This window comes from Beta vulgaris, chromosome 3 (assembly GCF_026745355.1).
Source record: "Beta vulgaris subsp. vulgaris cultivar EL10 chromosome 3, EL10.2, whole genome shotgun sequence".
Lineage (NCBI taxonomy): Eukaryota > Viridiplantae > Streptophyta > Magnoliopsida > Caryophyllales > Amaranthaceae > Beta > Beta vulgaris.
In genome coordinates this window covers 50,562,713-50,577,320 of record NC_079204.1, presented here as the reverse complement: position 1 = coordinate 50,577,320, position 14,608 = coordinate 50,562,713, and the positions used below count along the sequence as shown (strand labels likewise).

Sequence of the window (14,608 nt, the reverse complement as noted above, 5' to 3'; positions counted from 1 at the left end):
TAAAGCGTCTATTACGCTATCTTAGTGGCACTATTGATTATGGTATTAATATCCTACGTGACTCTCCCTCTTGTCTTCATGCATTTACGGATGCCGATTGGGCGGGTAACAAAGATGACTACACTTCTACCATGGGTCATATAATTTCTTGGGTCGCAATCCTCTTACCTGGTGCTCCAAGAAGCAAAACGTGTAGCTCGTTCGTCTACCGAGGCCGAGTATCGTGCTATTGCCCATACCACTGGTGAGCTCTTATGGTTGAAGAATTTATTTCATGAAATGAGGCTTCATATTACTCAACAACCTATGCTCTTCTGTGATAATCTTGGTGCTACCTTCCTCAGTTCTAATCCGGTTTTCGACTCAAAAATGAAGCACCTAGCTCTAGCTTTCTACTTTATACGTGAACAAGTTCAAGATGGTTTATTGCGTGTGGTTCACGTCCCTACAGGTGATCAACTAGCTGACTTCCTCACAAAGCCGTTAACTCGGCCTCGCTTGGACACATTACTTCTCAAGATTGGCATGACTAATCGCCCGCCACTCTTGCGGGGGCATAATAAAGATACATAATATCTTTCATATCTTATATATACTCATATTATCTTAGAGATATCCTTCCTCATCTCTTCTGATCTTGTATCTTTGTTTATCTTGTATATCTTGTATTATCTTTACTTACTCTATTAGTCTTCTCCTTTGTACTATATATTTTTACATGTAATGCTTCTGAATATATGAAAAACTCAACCTTTACAGTTAATGTCTTATGGCGCAAAATAGGTGTGGGAAGCTTGTTTATATATGGTACATGTATGGCAAAATAACCCTGCTATTAGAGAGCTAAACACCATAAAAAGATCAAATTTTAAGGTACTTCAAGAACATGCTTGTGTTGCCTTTCTACTTTAACATTTTGCTGGGTTTGTTGGTGCATGATGTTTGATGTAACAAACCGTTCGGAGAAAATCGTTCGCGCGATGAGCCACCTACGAGTATATTGCTTGCACCCTAGTTCACTCGTACGTTATGCTGCACAAACCTTAATGACAAATTATAGGCCAATTTTAGTACTATCTAACAAAACACGTAAAAGTTTAGCATTGAATTGCCACATACATGATACTAACTTTTTTTTTTGGTGAAAACATGATACTAACTATGATGCCTAAATTTTACTTTCAACCTTTTACGCTTTATTAGCTTCCCAACTGGATTGGGTACTCCCCTTCCCTTCACAATGACTAGTTATCAACAAGCAATGCAACTAGTGTTAGGAATTTTGGCTTTTGCAAATTTTGGGCGAGTTTGTTGTATTTAGAGTGAGATGTTTTATTTGAAAAAAAAGGAGGAGAGAGAATTAGTGGTGCTATTGGGAACGTTTGCAAATTGTTGTATTACACTCTTTGTTACATCGATCCCATATGCTTGCTAATACATGGTATTTATACTAGTTGATGTATGTTGTTATTTTGCAACCGACTTGCAAAGTCTTCATCTAGATATATCTCTAGATAATTCTAGTGTAATTGCATGTAACTACAACAAATGACTTCCTCTAGATTTCTTTAGGTAGTCTAACTAAAGTAGATGATAATAACTTCCTCTACATTTCTCTAGGTAGTCTAACTAAACTAGATAATTTTATAGAATTTTCTAGATTAGTTTTTAACACTCTCCCTAATCTAGAAGATCTTGTACTCCGAGTTGTTTTCGGAACTGGATCAATTTCTCTGTTGGAATTGCTTTTGTGAATATGTCCACAAGTTGCTCCCCCGTCTTGCAGAATTTTATTGTAGCTCGATCTCTTGTTTGTCGACCAAATCTCAGATGAAATGATGTCGTATTTCGATGTGCATCGTGCAGCTATGAAAAACTGGATTCTTTGTCATGGCTATTGCTGACATGTTGTCGCAGTAGATAGTTGTTGGTTCTTTTGATGTATGTTGTAGATCTTCAAGAATTCTTTTAAGCCTCTGCTTCTGCTGATGAAAGAGCTACTGTTGCTTGTTTCTTTGATGACCAAGAAATAGCCTTGATTCCCAGCTGGAAGACGTAGCCACTTGTACTCTTCTTATCGTCAATGCTTCCGGCCCAATCGCTGTCTGTATATCCTGTAGCTTGTGATTTTCCTCTGTCTCATACATAATTTCATAACTATTTTGTTCCCTTGACATACCTGAGAATCCTTTTTGTTGCTGCCAGGTGAGCTTTACTTGGCTTACTCATGAACCTTGACACAATGCTTATAGAACAAACTATGTCTGGTCTCGTGTGTGTGAGATATATGAGAGAGCCGACCACACTTCGATATATTGATGCATTGACCTTCTCTTTGCCATCACTCTTGGATAGCTTTTCATTAAGTGCTATTGGTGTAGCCAATGGCTAACATTCACTCATGTTGAACTTTTTAAGTAGGTCATCTGCATATTTCTCTTGTGAGAGAAATATTTTTCCTGGGCTTTGCTTGACTTGCATGCCAAGGAAGTACTTCATGGCTCCAAGGTCGGTCATCTCATACTCCGACATCATTGCTTTCTTGAATTCCCTAATCATTTTCGAACTAGTGCCTGTGTATATTAGATCATCTATATAGAGGCACAATATGAGAAAATCTTGAGCTCCTTGGACCTTGATACATAGTGATAGCTCACTTGGGCTTTTTGTGAAGCCATTTTGGATGAGGTAGCCATCAATTTTGCTATTCCAGGCCCTGGAGCTTGCTTAAGCCCATAAAGGGTTTTACGAAGCGGTATACTTTGTCTTCTTAGCCTCCAATAATGAGATATCCTTGCAGTTGCTCAACATATACTTCTTCTTCGAGCTCTCTGTTCAAAAATGCGATTTTTACATCAAATTGAAATACTAGTAATTTTAATTAAGCTGCAAGTGCAAGGACTGACCTGATTGTCTCCATGTGAACTACTGGAGCATATGTCTCGTTGAAGTCAATTCCAGGTTGCTGAGAGGAGCCTTTTGCAACGAGATGCGCCTTGTATTTTTGAATGGAGTGATCTTCGTTCTACTTGACCTTGTAGATCCATTTGAGACCGATGACTTCACTAGTAGAAAAAGGACGATTTGCGTCCCCTCATTTGCGTCGCACAGACACGGAAGTGACGCAAAAACCTATTTGCGTCGCATGCAAAAGAGCGTTTGACGCAAAAATGAACCATCTGCGTCGCACGTACTTAAGGTGCGTTGCAAATTATTGATTTGCAACGGACCCCAAGCCCATGCGACGCACATCTTAGTTGGGCCGCGTACCCATCTCACTATCTCCCCATCTCCCCATCTCCGTCTCCTAAAACTCCTCAACTCCCCATCTCACACTAACCTAAAACTCTCTCTGATTTGCTTCTCTCTCTCTCCCTCTCTCTCTCCTTCACTCGAATCTTCTTTCTCCCTCCCCGTGTCTCTGAAACCCAGAACTCCAGAAGTGAAGCGTCCCCAATGGCTTCGTCCCCAATGGCTTCGTCCCCAATGGCTTACCGACGCCATCTTAGTTGGTTCTGCCGGATTTTTACCGCTGCCGTCCCCAAAAAGACAAGATCTTTACCCAAAAACCCCGTCAAGCGTCCCCAATGGCTTCGATTTGAAATAATTTGGCTTCGAAGGAAAAAAAGCATGGTGAAGCTTCGAAGAAAAAACCTTATAGATCTGAATAATTTGGCTTTCTTCAACGTTCTGAAATAGCAGGTTCGATTTTTTAAATTTTTTAAATCCGATTTTTTTTGTGTTCACAGATTCAATTTTTTAAATTTTTTATTTATGATATTTTTGTGTACCCTCTTATAGATCTGAAAGTGACTGAAATACTTTGGCTTTCTTTCCCATTCTCCATCTCCAACAGGTTCGAATTCTTTAAATTTTTTCTTTCTGATTTTTTTGTTTACACTTTTCTAGATCTGAAAGATAATGGCGTTTTTTTATTTTTTATATTTGGTTTTTAACAGAAGAGGGCGACTATTGATGATGAAGATTGAAGAATGTTTTTTATTTTTTTGGATCTATGTAAAAGTTGTAATAAATTGTAAATTTTAATGTTTGGATATTAAATTTTAGGGTTTTTTGTGTGTTAGATCTATTTTTTTTGTTTCAAATTGTGTGTTAGATCTAAATTTTTTGTTTTCAAATTGTATACGAGGTTCTGTTCTTCTCTTTATTTTTTCTTTCTTCTCTTTATTTCTTTTGTGCGTCTCACAGAGATGATTGAATCTGGAATTTTAGTTCCAAAAATAATTTTTTTTTTATTAAAACAGTGATTTGCGTCGCACATAGCCTATTGTGCGACGCAAATCACTAATGTGCGTCGCACCCTTGGCAATGTGCGACGCACATTATCTCTGCATTACTCTGAATTGGGCTGGGATAGCCATCTGCGTCGCACCGTATACGAGGTACGACGCAAATAGATGAAAATGTGCGTCGGATCTGCATTCGACGTAGATCATTGATAGTCATTTGCGTCGAGGCCTGTGGCGTCGGACCCATGTCCGACGCAAATAGGCGCCTCACATCCGACGCAAATCGCCTATTCTGTACTAGTGCTTCTTTGTCTTTAGGTTTCTCAACAAGCTCCCATGTGTTGTTTTTTTCGATCATCTTGATTTCTTCATTCATGGCCTCGACCCATTTATCTTCTCATGCTGCTTCTTGAAAGCTTTGTGGTTCGTTGGTGAAGAGAGCCATAATAGCTTGATTCCACTGAAAATCTTTCAAGTATAGCTTGGTGGTCGTCAATCCCTTTGTGTTCGTCGAACTGGAGCTGGACTATGAGAGTTAGACTGTGTTGTTGGACTCACCGATCTCGAGGATGTTGTAGGAGATCTTGGCGATGATGGGCTGGAAGACGGTTGCATTGCTGGAGGAGTCGGACCTTCATCTTCACTTGGACTTGGTGGAAGAAAATCTCCTTCATGTGGTGGAAATTCCTTTTTTGTCCATGTCCATTGAGCTCTTTCATCGAAGATGACATCTTTTGGGATTATTGACTTCTTAGATTTGGGCTGATAGAGACGATATCTTTTAGACTCGTCACTGTATCCGATGAAGATACATTTTTCTCCTTTTCCATCGAGTTTTTCCCGATTTTCTTTCGGGATGTGGGCTTATGCGATGCACCCGAATACTTTTGAGGTGCTCCACTCTTGGCTTTCTTTTATGCCAAGCTTCATAGGGTGTCCTACCTTTTACAGCTTTCGTGGGAGACCTATTGAGAATATACACTGTTGTACAGACAACTTCGGTCCAAAAATATTTTGGTAAATTCTTAGCTTGCATCATATTGCGGGCCATTTCAGCAATTGTTCTATTTTTCTTTTCGCAACACCATTTTGTTGAGATGTGTGTCTTACTGTTAATTCTCTTTTAATCCCATGCTCCTTACGGAAACTATTGAATTATTTACTCGTAAATTCTCCCCCACATCTGTGCCCACTTTGTTTTTCCAGTGAGGGCTTTAAATTGTATGAAGTGGGAAAAATGCTTCTGATTTTCACTCCAAGATATAAACCCACATCATGCGAATGAAATCATCGACAAATAATAGATTTTATCTTTTTATGCCAAGAGACAAATTTCTGGTAGGGCCCCATATATCTGTTTGAACAAGTTCTAATGGAGGTCCCTCCAAGATGAAGTAGAGAATGGCAATTTATGCATTTTGCCATATATACATCCCTCACAAACTTTTCTTTCATTAGTTATAGGCGGAAGCTCAATCACCATTTCCTTTTGTTTTAACAGTTTTAAACTGTTAAAATTTAGATGTCTGAATCTTAAATGCCACAATGTGGACTCATCCACTATAGAACTCGGGGAAACATTATGTTCCAATTGCATTCTATATGGGAATATTTTATTAGGAGTCATTTGAGTTGTAGTAATTAATTGCCCTTTTTTCTTATCAAATATGAGATATTTATTAGCATCAAATTTCACCATGTAGCCTCTTTGGAACAGTTGGCCTACACTTAACAAGTTTTGTGCAAGCCCGGAGACATAGAAAACATCATAAATGGATTTAGATGAGCTGTTTTTTATTTTAACGGATATTGCCCCTTGCCAGCAACCTCTTGGTTGCTTCCATCACCAATACTAATTTGTGTTTTTATATTTTCATCTAGACTGACAAATGAATTTTTGTTGCTAGTCATGTGGTTAGAACAACCACTATTGATATAGCATATATCGTTTGACTCTTGGTGAGCATTTAAACATGTATAAAATAATTGATTTTTGGGCTCCTTATTTTCCATAAAATTGGTCTCATCCTTTTGCCGGAACCAACAATCTTTTTCGAAATGAATGTGTTGTTTGCATCTTTTACACTTATACATATTCATTTGTTTGTAGTATAAATTTAAACAAAGTTTTATCTATTTTTTCCTGGAAATATTATGTATGTATATTAAACTTGTCTATTTGATGTAGGAAGATTATAATAAGAAAATAGATGATTATAGAGAGAAGGGAGTCAACAAATATACCAATGAAGTGTACTTTAAGACAGTGGGTGGGAGGAAAAAAGGATCGATTCCTGGCTTAGGTACAAGTGGTGATCTTCTTTATAAAAAAATCATCAACCCGCACTAGTAGCTCTTCTAGTGTCTACACGCCTTCTATGCTTTCTCAACTTTCAACTTTTGTGGAGCAATATCAGCAACAATTAGCGGATCAGATAGCTGAATTTTAGAGGCAAGAAAATGAGTGGGAGACACATCGTCTCCAAACGAAAAAGGGAAGGGAAGAGGCAAAGAAATACATGGAGGAGATGAAGTGTTAGATGTGATCAATGAGAGAACCGGATATCCCACTCCAAGGCACGGAAACTACGCTTTCCTATTAGTTTAATTTCGCCCCTCTAGGATCACCGGGTTAACACGAAATAACTAATGAGATACAATGGAGAGAAACAATTCACTTAGATGATCTTCTAAGTGAATCAACAAGAACTTGTGTTTTTGTGTTTGTGAAGAACACTCAAGAGAAGATTGCAAGGTTTCTCTTAAGCAAAGCAAGAAGTATTTGAGAGTATAGAAAATCTAATTTTCGTCTAACCCCTCACTTATAGGAATCCAAAGGTTATATAAGCACAATTAACCTTTCATTGACTAGAGAGGTTAATCACATAACTCCCATCTTAATCACTCATCAAAGGCCTTTAATCTACTGATTTAAGGACCTTAAAAGTCATTAAAATGATCAACAAAGCATCACAACGGATATAAAACCGTCGAGGCATTTTTTCGCATTCTAAGGCAGAAGACGCGTCGCGACTCGCGAAGAAGCTCGCGAGTCGCGAGGCACTGGTCGCGACCCGCGACGCCTGTCGCGACGGGCCACTGGTCGCGACTCGCGACGGTTGTCGCGATTCGCGGCCAGTCTTATGTCTCCCTTGGTATAACAATGCGCGTTGTTACCACTTGATGCACTCTAACCTTTTGCATACTAGACCTCCTCCTCTTCTAGTACATACCCATATGAGTTTCAAAACCCATTACCCTATAAATGTTCCAACAATCCTCCTCCCATTTATAGGGTAATGTTGAAAAGTTTTCCAACTTGCTATAAATCGCAAACACTCATGTTCATGCATCATGGAAATATCTAACGATTGAATTTCCATTTAGTAAAAGTAATCTTTACAATAATTTAGATCATAATGATAGACAAAGCTTTGAATCATATAACCATTACAAATTATTGAAGTTACTAATACACACAAACATAAACTAGGTTCTTAAAACCTCCGACACCTATGAAGCTTTGGTGTCCATATCCATTCATAAGCATTCCAAGTCAAGCCTTAGACTTGATGAAGCGGCCAAACTTCTAGCTTATATAGGTAAATCTTTCCGAACATGCTCCTACAATTGAGCATTTTTATCAAAGATTTATTAAGAATAAACATTCAACCTCTTTTATCATTGTAGCAACAAGCACTAACCTAGGGATGTATTAAACAAGTGCTCCCAACCTCTAAGAGAAGTACTATCCTCTTTGAATTTGAGATCTAACGTTGTATTAGACATCAAATAGAGTTTTCCTTCACCATAGGTTGATCAATAGGCTTAAGACCCATCCCTTTGTTCATTTTGTTCACTAGTTCCCTTGACAACGGTTTTGTAAACGTATCCGCCAAGTTCAAACTAGACCGAACAAAATTGATAGTTATACAACTATTCCTTATCATTTCCCGCACATAGCTATGTCTAACTCCAATGTGCCTTGACTTGCCATTGTAGACTTCACTATATGCTTTAGCTATGGTTGATGCACTATCACAATGGATAGCAAGAGGTGACATTGGTTTCACCCATAAGTCCACCTCACTCAACACATTTCTTAGCCATTCCGCTTCTTGGCAACAAGAAGCCAAAGCAATGAATTCCGATGCCATAGTGGAAACCGTTATACATGTTTGCTTCTTGGATGCCCATGAAATGACACCTCCTCCAAGAAGAAACACCCAACCACTAGTGGATGAATAATCTTCCTTATTCGAAATCCAACTAGCATCCGAGTAACCTTCTAAGATAGAAGGTTCTCTATTGTATGTTATGACATAATCCAAGGTCTTATTCAAGTACTTTAACACTCTTCTCAAAGCTTGCCAATAGCAAAAGCTATATCCGGCCGAGTGCTAGTCATAGCATACATCAAGTTTCCAATTAAGCTTGCATACTCCAATTGTGAAATTGGAGTACCACTACTCGGAACCAAGTGAATACTAGGATCCATAGGAGTAGCAAAATGAGTCGAATTTGACTCATTATACCTCTTGACCACTTTCTCAATATAATGAGATTGTGATAAAGAAAACGACCCTTTCCCTCTTATTATTCTAATACCTAGAATAACATCCGCTTCACCCAAATCTTTCATGGAGAAGCTGGAGGAAAGGAAGACTTTGGTCTTTTCCACTTGTTCCAAATCAGTCCCAAAAATAAGCATATCATCAACATATAAGCAAATTATAACTCCTTTACCGTTATTATCAAATTTGCTATATACACACTTATCGGACTGATTTATTTTAACCCACTAGACAACACAACTTCATCAAATTTTTGATGCCATTGCTTAGGTGGTTGTTTAAGACCATACAAAGATCTAACTAATTTGCAAACTTTAGTTTCTTGACCCTTTACCACAAACCCTTCAGGTTGATTCATGTACACTTCCTCCTCCAATTCACCATTAAGAAAAGCAGTTTTTACATCCATTTGGTGAATTACTAGACCATGAATCGCAGCTAATGCTATCAATAGTCTAATAGTAGCTATTCTAGCTACTGGAGCATAAGTATCAAAGTAATCGATACCATATCTTTGCCTAAAACCTTGGACCACTAACCGGGCCTTATGTTTTAGTATGGTTCCATCGATTTTCTTTTTCCTTACAAAAATCCATTTACAACCTAGGGGTTTGCAACCGGGAGGTAAATTAGCTAAAATCCAAGTGTGATTACCCATTATAGAATCCATTTCATCATTCACTGCCTCTTTCCAGAAAGCAGAATCATGAGACTTCATAGCCTCATCAAAGGACCTAGGATCCTCCTCCATATTGTAACAATATGAAATTTGAGTCGAAATTGACTCCCTTGACCCTTCAACTAAATATAGTTGAAAATCCGGTCCAAAAGATTTCTCTTTTCTAATTCGTTTACTTTTCCTAATTTCCGGTGTTGTAGTATCATGATCATTTGAAATGTCATCTACAACATTGGAACTAGTACTAGGTATCATGTCCTTTGGTCTTGGAATCGATGAGAATCTAGTCTCATCAAATATTGCATCCCTTGACTCTATCACGGAGTGAATAGAGACAAAGTCATTGGGCTCAATGACATAAAACCTATAGGCTTTGCTATGTACCGCATAGCCTATAAAAATGCAATCAATTCCTTTTTCACCTAAAGTTTTCCTTTTAGGTTCCGTCAATTTGACAATTGCCCTACAACCCCATACCTTAAGGTAATTGAGATTAGGCTTTTTATTACACCAAAGTTCATAAGGGGTAGTCTTATTCCTTTTATTAGGAACTCGATTTAAAATATAACATGCAGTTAAAATTGCATCACCCCAAAAACCGTCATTAAGACCCGAATTAGAAAGCATAGTGTTAACCATTTCTTTTAGGACCCTATTTTTCCTTTCCGCTATACCATTACTTTGAGGTGAGTATGGGGCGGTTGTTTCATGAATTACACCAATGGAACTAAAATAACTTGGATTATAATATTCACCACCCCTATCCGTTCGAAGTCTTTTAATCTTTTGATTAAGTTGGAGTTCCACTTCGATTTTAAAGGTCTTAAACTTTTCTAGTGCTTCATCTTTAGTAAATAATAAATATATGTAACAAAACCTTGAAAAATCATCAATAAAAGTTACAATATATTTTTATTTCCTAAAGAAGGTGAACTATGAAAGTCACACAAGTCACTATGCACCAATTCAAGCAATACCGTTTGTCTAGTCACACTAGGATAAGGATTTTTTGTAATTTTATTTAGCACGCAAGTGTGACACTTCTCTAACTTTAAATCGAAAGGAGGTATCAACCCCATTTTAGACATGTCATATAATCTACGATAATTCACATGACATAAACGATTGTGCCATAGAGAAGAAACATCAAGCATGTAAATAGAACTAGTACCAATTTTATTATCAATACTAAATTTAAACATTCCATTACAAAAGAAACCTTGTCCAACAAAAATACCACCCTTGGAAAGTACAAATTTATCCGACTCAAAAACAACTTTAAAACCATACTTATTCAAGAGACCTCCTGACACAAGATTCTTCCTAACTTCCGGTACATACACAACATCCCGGAGAGTTAAAGTCTTTCCCGAGGTTAACAACAATTCTACTTGGCCTATGCCTCTAGCCTTTACCGTAGAATCATTCCCCATATACAAGATTGGACCATCATCCAAATCTTTCAAAGACTTGAAGAAATCCTTGTTATTGCACACATGTCTAGAGGCTCCCGAATCTATCCACCAAGAATCATCAACCTGCACACACATAATTTCAGAAATCATAGCAACAAAATGCATTTCTTCAATTACATTAACATGTGCATTGTTACCTTGGTTTTGAACAACACTAGGTTGTGTGTTCTTTTTCTTCTTCTTGTTGTTAGAAGGACAATCCCTCTTAAGATGAGGACCATTGCATATCCAACAAGAGAGGGTCTTCCTCTTCTTGTTTGCAACATTGTTGTTTGTTGTTGTTGTTGTTGTTGTTGTTTTGTTGTTGGATTTCTTGGTCTTACTAGACCCACCAACCTCTACCAAATTAACGGTAGATTTAGGAATACTAGGAGTAGTATCCTTAACCCCATCTTGAGCCCGGATCCCCTCTTCAATACGAAGATGAGTTCCTAATTGCTCCATGGACATGTCTTCCTTTTTATGTTTTAAAAGATGTTTTGTATCTTTCCAAGAATTTGGTAATTTGTCAATGATTGAGGCAACCGCAATTGCCTCATCCATCACCATACCATGTGATCTTATTTGGTTCAAAATATGATGAACCTCATGGAATTGCTCCATAATAGGCCGATCATTAGTTATTTTAAAAGAATTAAAATTACTAACAAGGAATTTCTTACTTGAAGCATCTTCCGAAATGTACTTGGCCTCAAGAGCATCCCAAAGTTCCTTTGCACTCTCCACATTTTGGTAGAGATCAAACAACGGGTCGGTGAGAGAGTTGAGAATATGACCACGACAAATGTAGTCATCATTTTCCACTTTATCCTCTTCCTAGTAGTCCAAGAGACTCTTCCTCTCCATCTTCCGGGAGTGGTGGCATAGGTGTTGATAAAACATAAACCACATTCAAAGTGGTCAACAAGAAGTGCATCTTCTTTTGCCACCTACGATAGCCTACCCCCTCAAACTTATCCAACTTTTGGAAGTTCATAGTCATGTCCTTGAGTGTTTGAGCCATATCCGAAAAGAAATGAGAATATTAAACTAATAGATTGCTCGCGAGTCGCGAGGCGCTGGTCGCGACCCGCGACGGTTGTCGCGACTCGCGGCCAGTCTTCTGTCTCCCTTGGTATAACAATGCGCGTTGTTACCACTTGATGCACTCTAACCTTTTGCATACTAGACCTCCTCCTCTTCTAGTACATACCCATATGAGTTTCAAAACCCATTACCCTATAAATGTTCCAACATGAAGACTACAATGGAAGAGTATTCTCAAATGATGACTCAGTGTGGAGGTACTTTCCCTTTCACTCAACCACGTGACAACGTGATCCTTCTGGTGGTGGATCAGGATTTCCTTGTAGTAATTAGACTTATAGCCTTTTATTAGTATATTATATATCTTGAGAAAAATGATGTTTAATTTTGGTTGTTGGAATTACTATTAGATCTATATTGTTGGATGTTTATTAGTTCAAGCAAAAATATGTAATTACTTCAAGCGTCTATGGTTTGATCTTCACATTAATCAATAATCACATAATAGCGAAGTTATTAAAATTCTAAATCCATTAAATCAGTTGGATGATCCAACATGTCCAAGTCATATCCAAATCATTAGAAACTATATGATTCAACTTTAACCGTAATCAGACTTGGCTAGTGTTGAACAACCGGACCCAAAAAGAAACATGATATAATAAAATATAATGGACTAGAATTTGAGCTAAAGTGGACCATAAGTGAACCAGATGGCATCACACTAATATTAATACTCATTCCTCACAATCGGTTTGATGCATCTACTGATCTAAGTTTCACTCCACAAAGCTAAACTATACTAGAACAATCACTATTCACATTTTCATTGCTCCCCAAGAACGATGATTTTCTGTTTAATTACACAAGAGCATGATCATGACGAAAGAGTTGAGACGAAAGAGTTGAGACGAAACATTCCCATCAATTTGATAGATACCAAACAAAAGTTGCAGTATTTAAAAGTTGTACAATTTTGTATCAATTTTAATTGTTTAGCGATTCGCTACTTTTAGTATCGATACTTTTTTTTTTTTTTTTTATCCATATGAGCCACGAAGGCAGTACAAAGTACAAAGAAGGGGAAGGGGGATTTGAACCTGTGACCTATCGTTCACAGCACCTCAATTTTAACCACTGAGCCAAAACATCCTTGATCTTAGTATCGATACGTAAATTGAATAGTGACACACTGATGCTTACTTTGTAAGACTCTTACTTTAGAAATTTGAGCTAAAGTGGACCATAATTGAACCAGATGGCATCACTACTATTCACTAATATTAATACTCATTCCTCACAATCGGTTTGATGCATCTAGTGATCTAAGTTTCACTCCACAAAGCTAAAGTATACTAGAACAATCACTATTCACATTTTCATTGCTCCCCAAGAACGACGATTTTCTGTTTAATTACACAAGAGCATGATCATGACGAAAGAGTTGAGACGAAACATTCCCATCAATTTGATAGATACCAAACAAAAGTTGTAGTATTTAAAAGTTGTACAGTCTTGTATCAATTTAATTGTTTATCGATTCGCTACTTCTAGTATCGATATGTAAATTGAATAGTGACACACTGATGCTTACTTTGTAAGACTCTTACTTTAGAAATTAGTTTCTAAAGTCTTTAATTCGAATCTTATCAGGTGGTGATGTTTGAGAGTAACAATTTCCAAATAATATGTCAAATTAAGAATTGTGGAAGTTGAGATTTGAATAACAACTTTCTAAAATTCTCCCTACTTATTAAATAAATAAATATTACTGACTTACTGCTACGTAGGATAAGGAATGTAGGATGTAAGAAGTTGATATAGGGAATCTAGCAAGGCCCAAGCGCACATGGGTGCAGCAATAATAGGATAATGTTGTTCTATCATTAAAAACCTGGATTAAATGTAGATAAATTATTCATTATGTTACCCTTTTAGTTTGTTGCATTTTGGTTTTGTATTTTATAAATTTATAATTGATAATATATATGCAATATTATCTTCTTTAAGTTTAGGATATATTATTGTAAAATAATATCTCAACACATTTTGTTAAATATGATTAGGATTACTATTTTAATCCTATAAATATTAATTAATGGAATATAATAGATAATTTATTTGCATATATTCAATACATCTTGGCCCTTGGTTAGATTAAATTCACAATAATTTATTGTGCCTTGAGCGGACTTTATCACACAAAAACTTACCATATCATTTTAAATAGATTTTATCATACAAAAACTAATTATATGATAGTAGATTATTATGTCATACAAAAACTGATTATATCAAATGAACCGTTGTTTTTTTTCCTATTATTGGTAAGATGTCTTATCTACTTTCTCTCTTTTTCTACCTATATCATCAACTTTTTAATATTTTAATCCACTTTTTAGTTTCTCTTCACTTTTCAATAGCTCCCCCACCTTTTCAATTTTTTTCTCAAACTTTTGTACTTTTTCTTTGGTTCTTACTAAATTAAAAAGAAATGAAAGGAAAAAGAACATATCACATGATTTACGATGTATAATAAATTATTGTAAATCCGATCCATTTAAAAAAATTTAATGAAATTACCTTGCCATATTTTTTTTTGGT

General features: G+C 36.8%; 1 long non-coding RNA gene across 1 annotated transcript; it reads left to right on the top strand.

Annotated features, from left to right (window-relative positions):
* Nucleotides 1–3,137: 3,137 nt before the first annotated feature.
* LOC125495927 (uncharacterized) lies at nt 3,138–4,653 on the top strand. The gene is made up of 3 exons (XR_007272313.2): nt 3,138–3,702; nt 3,802–3,856; nt 3,960–4,653. It is a non-coding gene; the product is annotated as an uncharacterized LOC125495927 (long non-coding RNA).
* The last annotated feature ends 9,955 nt before the right edge of the window (nt 4,654–14,608 follow it).